Source organism: Alligator sinensis, unplaced genomic scaffold, assembly GCF_000455745.1.
Source record: "Alligator sinensis unplaced genomic scaffold, ASM45574v1 scaffold366_1, whole genome shotgun sequence".
NCBI lineage: Eukaryota > Metazoa > Chordata > Crocodylia > Alligatoridae > Alligator > Alligator sinensis.
Window position 1 is genome coordinate 4,799,405 of NW_005841851.1, and position 8,010 is coordinate 4,807,414.

The 8,010-nt window shown below is 37.6% G+C and overlaps 1 protein-coding gene across 20 annotated transcripts in view; it reads left to right on the forward strand.

The window, feature by feature from the left end:
• PRDM16 (PR/SET domain 16) overlaps nt 1-8,010 on the forward strand; it is a 459,271-nt gene that overhangs the window by 238,024 nt on the left and 213,237 nt on the right. The window lies entirely within an intron of this gene.

Below are 8,010 nucleotides of genomic sequence, written 5' to 3' on the forward strand. Positions count from 1 at the left end.
AAAGGATTGTGACCAGTTTCATTTGCAAATAATTTTTAATGAAGGCTTATATCAAAATGCATGCACTGAATGGTTTTCACTACTTGCTGCTATTTTCCATGGAAGTGGAACTGTACCCCTACATTCAACAGGGTATTTTTTATGTGATTTGTGAATGTAGTACTTACAGAAGAGGAAAAGGTACATCTTTGAATGTTCTTGGTTACAGCTGGACTATAGGCAAGTAAGAGTCTAGACCTAGAAACCCCATAGAAGAATGTTTGTCTTATAATTGTTAAATCATTAGAGGTGAGCTCATCATTAATGTTAGTTGTGTGAAATCAAAGGGAGTTGGTATGGATGAATAAGAATGTCACTGGACATATGCTTTTAATCACTTTGTGATACTCAATGAACTTTATGAATTATAATATAACTTTTCAGAGACAATTATTCTTTTAAATAGTCCAGGGAGAATCATGATCCCAGCATAGCCTGGCTGTGCTACCATTTCTATAAATCTCTATCCTGTTAGGCTGTTTACTAGTGCCTCTGTCTGTCTGACACCGCATGTTTCAGTTTACTTTCTACTATATAGGTCAGGACTATTCTCAAATGCACTAAAACGTGCATTCTTTCTGTTGGTGGTCTTGGTTAACAGTATTACCAAGGTAACAAGTTGTATTTAATTATAATCTATCAGGGTGCCTTTAAGAGGAGCAACATATCCATAACTAGACTAACGAGATACCCTTACTTCCTTCCTTATGTTAAGACAAACAGTCAAATTTTTCTAAACAAAATATGAAAAACTACACAATATTTTAAGTTGGAAAATGACAACAACTGCCTTTTTCATTCATCCACTAAGGCCATCTTCAATACCATTTCTTAGCTCTGAAAGTTGAAAGGAATCCGTTGTGAAGCCTCTGCCCAATGCCATGGAAAAATAAGCATTGTCAGGCTCCAGAATTAGCTTGGAAACAGATATTGAGACACATCTGTACCCAGGATGGACAATTCTGTTCTCTCCAGGTTGAGAAAAATAAAACTTTATTTCAAACGCTATACTTCCCTCTATGGAGTGTCTTCTGACCATCCTGTGACCTTGCAAGAGGACCTATTTCAGTGGTGCTGAACTTTTTACCTTGTTCATCTCCATAACTCATTTGGTGTTTGTCTGTGCCTCAGTGGGATCCTTTTGTCTGAGCAGACATGGTGACAAGGTGGCAGGTTCTTATTATCATAACCCACTTATCACAAAGATGGAAGTAAATTCTCCATAGCCCAGGGACTGCTCAGCTATTTCTTTCTTGTAGTCTTTAATTAAAATTTCCCAAATTAATTTCAGGTCCTCACGTTAACTTAAAGAGAACAAGGCTTTGCACAATGGCAACGGGTGCAAGGAGACATTTAACAGATATCTTCAGATGATAAAAAATATCCAGTTAAATTTCAGTATGTTTATTGCAAAGAAAATGTGGCAAAATTCATGTCCCCCCACCCCCCAACATTTCTTGCCTCTTCAATGTTTCCCCAGCTGCAAATGTAAAACTGGACAATTATGATATTTGACTCAGGGAGTGCCATTGTGACTTTTTCTTTTAAATGCATTGTAGAGAAGCAGTAGTGGGAGTTTATGAGGTGATAAATTTATTGAAGGATGGGCAGTAGGGTTTTACAGCCAGGGTAGAAAAGGTCAAAGCAGTAAGGTAAAGAGTTCAAGTCTAAACTTAATGGCTTGTGAAGGGACTATTGCTAGACAGCTTTTTAGTCAGAAGGAAAAAAAATGAAAAATAATCCTTTATAATTTCTGTAGCATCAAGGAATGGAGTGGGGGGTGGTATCTGTGGGGTAATGTGTTTAAAAGAAATAATCTTTGCTTTGTACTTTTTAGTCTGGTACAAAAACCCACTGGGGGAAGATTAGAGTATTTGAATTTGCTGAATCATTAAATTGTCATATCCCAATGGATACAAACTTTTAGGTTGACTTCTCTTTATTCTTGTTCCTTTGGAGGCCTGCTGGTAAGAGGGAGGGAGGGAGGCTGACTCATTCACCAGCCATCCATCAGGACAGAGGTAAATGTGGTGGGTGGGCCAAGGCGAATTAAGAAAATGAATTGAGATCTAAGGGGTGGTACCAGTGTTTGGAAGTGGCTCACTTGCGTGGTTCTTGCATCCCAGGCCCTAGAGGGGGCAGTAGCAGGGACCAAAAAGAAAGGAAAAGGAACAAGTCAAATGTAAAATAGAGAGAAGAGCTGAAAAAAGAGACTCTGGAGGAGAAGCAGGGACTGACAGGAATGAAGTACAGAGGGAAGGAGATGCAGGAAGCTTTTTTCAGTTTAAATCTGACCTCAGCATCCTTTTTTGGTGTTAAATTACCAGGTGGAGAAAAAAAGTTTTACTTTCCAACTCTTCTTATATACATATAAAAACCAGCAAAATGTTCATGCAGTTTACATATTTGATATTATTGTACACTATAATAAATAAAGCTCTTTGCTTGAATGAATGTAAAATAAAAATTAACTGAAGCTTTTCTTTTTCCTAGTATTTTTCAGTTTTGCACAGTCTCTGCGTAACTGGGTTCTGTAGGAACAAGAGGCAGAAGTATCCTATTAATATATGAAGGCTGTGGGGGCACAGGAAGCAGGTGGTCTAGGATTTTGATAAGCAGGATCTGTTCCATTTAGGTTTGGGGCCCATTTCTGAGATTCATATTTTTCACAGAATAATTCAGACTTATAAGCGTGTGTCTCCTTGCCAAGCAGAACTTCTGGGCTTTATATATATATTTGCATAATATTAACTTTAATTATATTCTGGCAATATATGTAAACACCAAACATTTGTTTGATTCTTTTATTTGGGGTGGGAGGGAGCAAGGTTTTCCCTGACTAGATTCGGGGAGCAGTTCACATTTTGTTAGTGCACTGCCTGCACGCACTCAGGAATGTGTGTAGTACCAAGACATAGATACAGATGTTATATTTCCACAACCATTTTCAAGGGCATCTCCCTGCTGCTGCCTTTTTCCCCCCACCCTTAAAGGGTAGCTCACGTGGTTTCTTTTTTTCTGAATTTTCCAGGCTTCCCCACTGCAGGTAACACATCTAATACTCCAGTTTGTATCACCGTCTTCGTCTTTTTGCTTAAACTGAGCGGGAGGTGAAAAAGTCAGGTGCAGTATTCAGAGAGGAAAGAATGCCAGTATCTGTTGTGTGATGCTTTTATTTCTGAGAGTAAAGCCGCATGTATTTAACTTTAAAAGTCACTCCGGACAAACATTTGAGATTCATACTGAGAGGAGCTCAGGGCATAGGACTCCCAACCAGCCTCTTTTGGATGCACTGTTTTTCTAACTGTGGTGACAAGAGACCTCAGGGACTTCTGTCTTCAGCAGACTCTCTATTTAGTTTCTGTTTACTTAGAGGGAATAGCCTAAGGGGCTACTGGAGAGAAAACATCTGTGGGAGATAATCTATAGAGTTATCTATCTATCACTCTTGTCGACCCTGTCTCCCTTGAGAGCAAGCTGAGAGACTTGTAATAAAAAGGCATCGCTGAAGAGGCTTTAGGGACAAATAAAGAGACATGTTAAGGGCCAGATGAAAATGGATAGAAGACATTATTAAAGCTCAATAGCCGTCTTATCAAAATCCAATAGGATAGACATTTGGCAAAAGGTTTTAAATTTATTCTTTGACTTTCTGGAGAGCTTGAATTTATCCATTAACAAGAATGTACTACACAGGAGTAGGAGATAGTATCAGCTTTAAAAGAGTTGGATTCAATCTGGTATCTTATAAAACAAAATTTCTTTTGTCCTGTTTTAGTTCACTTTATTTTTATATTGCAAAATGTAACATGCGCTTAATATAGTGTGGATGGGAAGAAAATATAAACTAAGAGTAACCTTTTCCTCAAAGTAGCTGAATTTATATTTTTTTCTAAATAATGTTGCAATGCTCAAGACTATCAAAAGCTGCATGAGCTTAGAAACCTTTGTCTACTGAGGTAAAAAGTGTGATATTGTAATGGAAAGCTTTTTAGTTTAATAAAATTAAAAATGAACAAAGTTTTGTTGCTACAAACATTCACCAGAACTTGTCCATAAATCTCTCCAGGTTTATTATGATGTACAAAATGCTACAGGTCACAGAAACCATCTGATACTTTAAAAACACATTGTTCCAACAGGATGATTGATTGATAATTATGATAATTTGTGAAATGATTATTTGGGTATTATAACCATAGCTTGTCCCACTGGGTTGCTGTGAAGACATTTTCTATATCATGGGCCATCAGAAATGGCCCCTGGTAACAAGGGATATGGAAAGGTCTCGTCGGTCTCTCCCAACGGGATTTCTAGGACTGATGAATGATGACCCAGAGGAGTAAGAAATCAGACTTCAATAAGCAGTCAGGAAGGTAGTTAGAGAAGAGCAAGGGAACTGTTAACTGTCTTTTGTGGAGCAATTACTAGCTCAGCCATACAGCCTGAGGCCTAAGCAGGGTCTGTCATAATACTAGATATACAGAGGGAGATTGACTTCCAGATTTTAACACAAGCTGTAGAAAGTCCATGGATTCACAGCATTGCATATCACACTCCTGTGCAATATGGGACACTTTGTATTCATATTTTTAGAAAGAAAATCTTATCATGACATATTGATGCACTGAAACTGTTAGTATGTCTTCTAAAAAATCCTAGCATTTCAGTGACTTTACTTTTAACTTAGACTTCCATAAATGGAAGCCATTAATGCAAATGTCTGGAGATAAATATGAGCTGCTAGAAAAGCCTTTACACTCTCATGCAGCCCCTACTGACCAGAGAGTGAATTGAACAATGTCTTAGCAATGATTCTTGTGTGCATTTATATGTACCTGATTTTTTACAAAATTGTCTATCTGTTCATAAAATGTATTAATCCAGCAGTAGTTTCAAGCCAGTTCCAGAAAGTGACCTAACTAGACCTTCATGATGCTTCACAAAATGATAGGAGACTAACAATATCCTGTTATCATATCTAAAATCCAGTTCAAACATGATCTCTGCCATAGAGTTGCTATTTCTTAAAGAGCGTCAATTTACTTGTTATGTGGGTTATATCTTTATGAAATAAAAGTATGTTTAGCTGCCACAAGCAGAGGCAGCTTTGAGTTGATTTTTATAATCTTTTCTTGAATAGACTTGCGTCATTCCAATAAGCCCTCTACAAAAGAGTGGACAGTTGTCTGAGAGTCTTTTTTACAACATTTCTCTCTTTCCATTGTTAGAGGGCTGCTAATAAAAGAACCAGGAGTCCATTAATTCAGTGAATGAACATATAGTAAAGTCAGTTCCCTCTTGAGAACAATAATGTTGAGGTCAGCTTAGGTTTCCATGGAAACTAAGTACTTCTAAGAAGTTTGCATCCTTGATTTTGCTGAAATGAAGCATGTAAAGTAAAAAAGGTGTAAAACAGGCACAGAAAAGTCAAGAAAACAAAGTGTTAGTTAAATAAGTTTGCATCAATAATATTGGAGATTTAATTTATTTAATACATTTGCCCTTGTTGGAACTGTACACTGTGTGTGTGTGTGTGTGTGTGTGTGTGTGAGAGAGAGAGAGAGAGAGAGAGATGGAGAGAGAAAGAGACAGACAGACAAATGGTTTTCTGAAGAGGCCTTTTTTGGTACTTGAACCTATAAATCAGGTCAAGTTAAGAAGTCCAGCAATTGTTAAGATCTCTCTATGTAAAACTCTATATCCAACACACTACAGTGAACTCTCAAGTATGTGACCACAGCACTGTTACAACAGTTTCAATTTTCAGTATTGTCAATAGTGTAGATTATAAGGATGATAAATGGTAAATAATTCCCTGTGAGTTAATACCAAGCATAGAGTGAGAACTGCTTGTACCAATACAAACATGACCATTTGTAAATTAAGGTGATTTTTCCTCCTTTCTACTCTGAGTCTCCATTAAATCAGCATAGCCCCCAGATTAATTCTTTTCACACAGATTTACAATTCACTGTTATATTTTCATGCCTAAGTGAATAGAATATCTGGGGGGAAGGTGTGTTAACTCTGACCGAGTGATTTATGCACATTGTTCAAAATGACACGCATCTGTACTAAACAGTATCTGTTAAGATAAAAATGTGTACTGACTTGGGGTTAGACAATTATAAGAGGTCACCTTGCCTGGAATAGATCTGAAACATAAACACTCTGACTTTGAGGAGAACTGAATTCATCAGGAGACACGAGTACAGACTTTTGGTGATGGGGAGAAAAAGGGCTTGTTCATTTGGCAAAACCAACAGCTGTGATTTGTATCCTATTATATCTTTGCATTGAAAGTTTGAGGAGGGGACCAGCCAGATAAGCTATTCCTTTCCTAGCCCATTTCTGGTGCCTACTTAGTGACCACATTAAGGAAGATGCCCAACAAACAGGCTAAGACACCTTTTTTGGGATTGGTGCAAGCAAATCTTATTGAGATAAAAAATAACCACCACCAAAAACCATGTATTTGTATCCCTGGTTAATGAGCATGTTATTCCTTCTGTATTCCTGGAAGAGTTTAGTCAAATAAGTTTCCACAACTAGGTTTTCCCATAAAGGATCACCTGATTGTTTGCTCTTTGCAGTTTGTAGTGTGAGGTTGGCTAATTAAGTCACCTGGTGCTGCTTGTAGTGCCTGACTTCATGATTAAACCTTTTTTTTTTTTTTTTTTTTTTTTTGAAGAGTACAAAATAACAGATATGGAAAAACAAACACTTTTTTGTTATGACTTATTATTTGAATAATCACCTGTACTAAAATTTGTGTAACTTCAGGATTCACATACTTTTTTACAAATACCTGAGTGCCCTCTAAATAATGTGAAACCACATGACTAAATTCCCCACTTGCACTGGGGGAAAATGTACGCAAATATCTATAGCTATTTAACCACCTTTTATCAGCCACACTCATCTATGTACGTGTGTTTATGTACTTAATTCTAGGGATTCTCTGTTAAAAGAACTGAATATTCGTTCATTTACATCAAGACAGGCCTTCAATTTTTTTTAATACATTTGAAAGCATACTGCCTATTGTAAGAGAATGAGCTGCAAAACAAAGTAAGAGGCTGGCATTTACGTTCTGCCACTAAGACGATTACTTGTGAAATAATATTCTGGATGATTAGGAGGTATTACAGCCTCCAGTTAGTTTAAAAATGCCAGAATGCCCTAGAGATTCCCCATGAATCTGTTGCCAGCCGGCCCCTGTCAGAGCTGAAGGCAGCACTGTCTGGAGCCCAAAATCAACTTCAGGAAGGTCATGTGAAAGAAAATCCTCAGTCATCAGGAAGCCCTTGGCCTCGTGGCCTCTCTGACATTTTCTGACAAACCTTAAATCACCAAAGCAGACAAAACATCACAAATTTCGGAACGATAGCCTCTGGGACTTCAGGACTGTATGTAAACTTAGAAGGTAACTCCCCCTGCTTCCTCACCACCCGAACCTACCCTGCGGTTTCTTTCTGGATACAAAAGATGGAAGTGGCACAGGGTATACAAAGAATTCGGCCTAAATTCAGAACCATCTGTGAACTGAACTGGGGAATCAATACTTAAGTAATTTGCACTCTAGTTTGAGAAACAGTGGCAAGGTGGCATGGATGCACTGGGGAGAGGTACCCACTCTTTAGATATAACATACAGTGTATGTATGGTTATCTGTATATGTATGTATGTATGTATACGTGTGTGTGTGTGTGTGTGTATATGTGTGTGTGTGTGTGTGTGTGTGTGTGTGTGTGTGCGATAAAAATAGAGTATACTGAGTAGGAAAGATTTTTTTTCTGCTAAAATTAAGCTGGAATTAGAATTAATTGTATATGTTACATACATTATAAAAGCCAGATGGTACTATTAACATGATCTGTAATCTTCAGGAGCATACAATATTTAGCTAATTAAATCATCTAGCTGTTAGAGGGAAGAATCTGAATCCTCTGTTAGACCTCTCCTGCT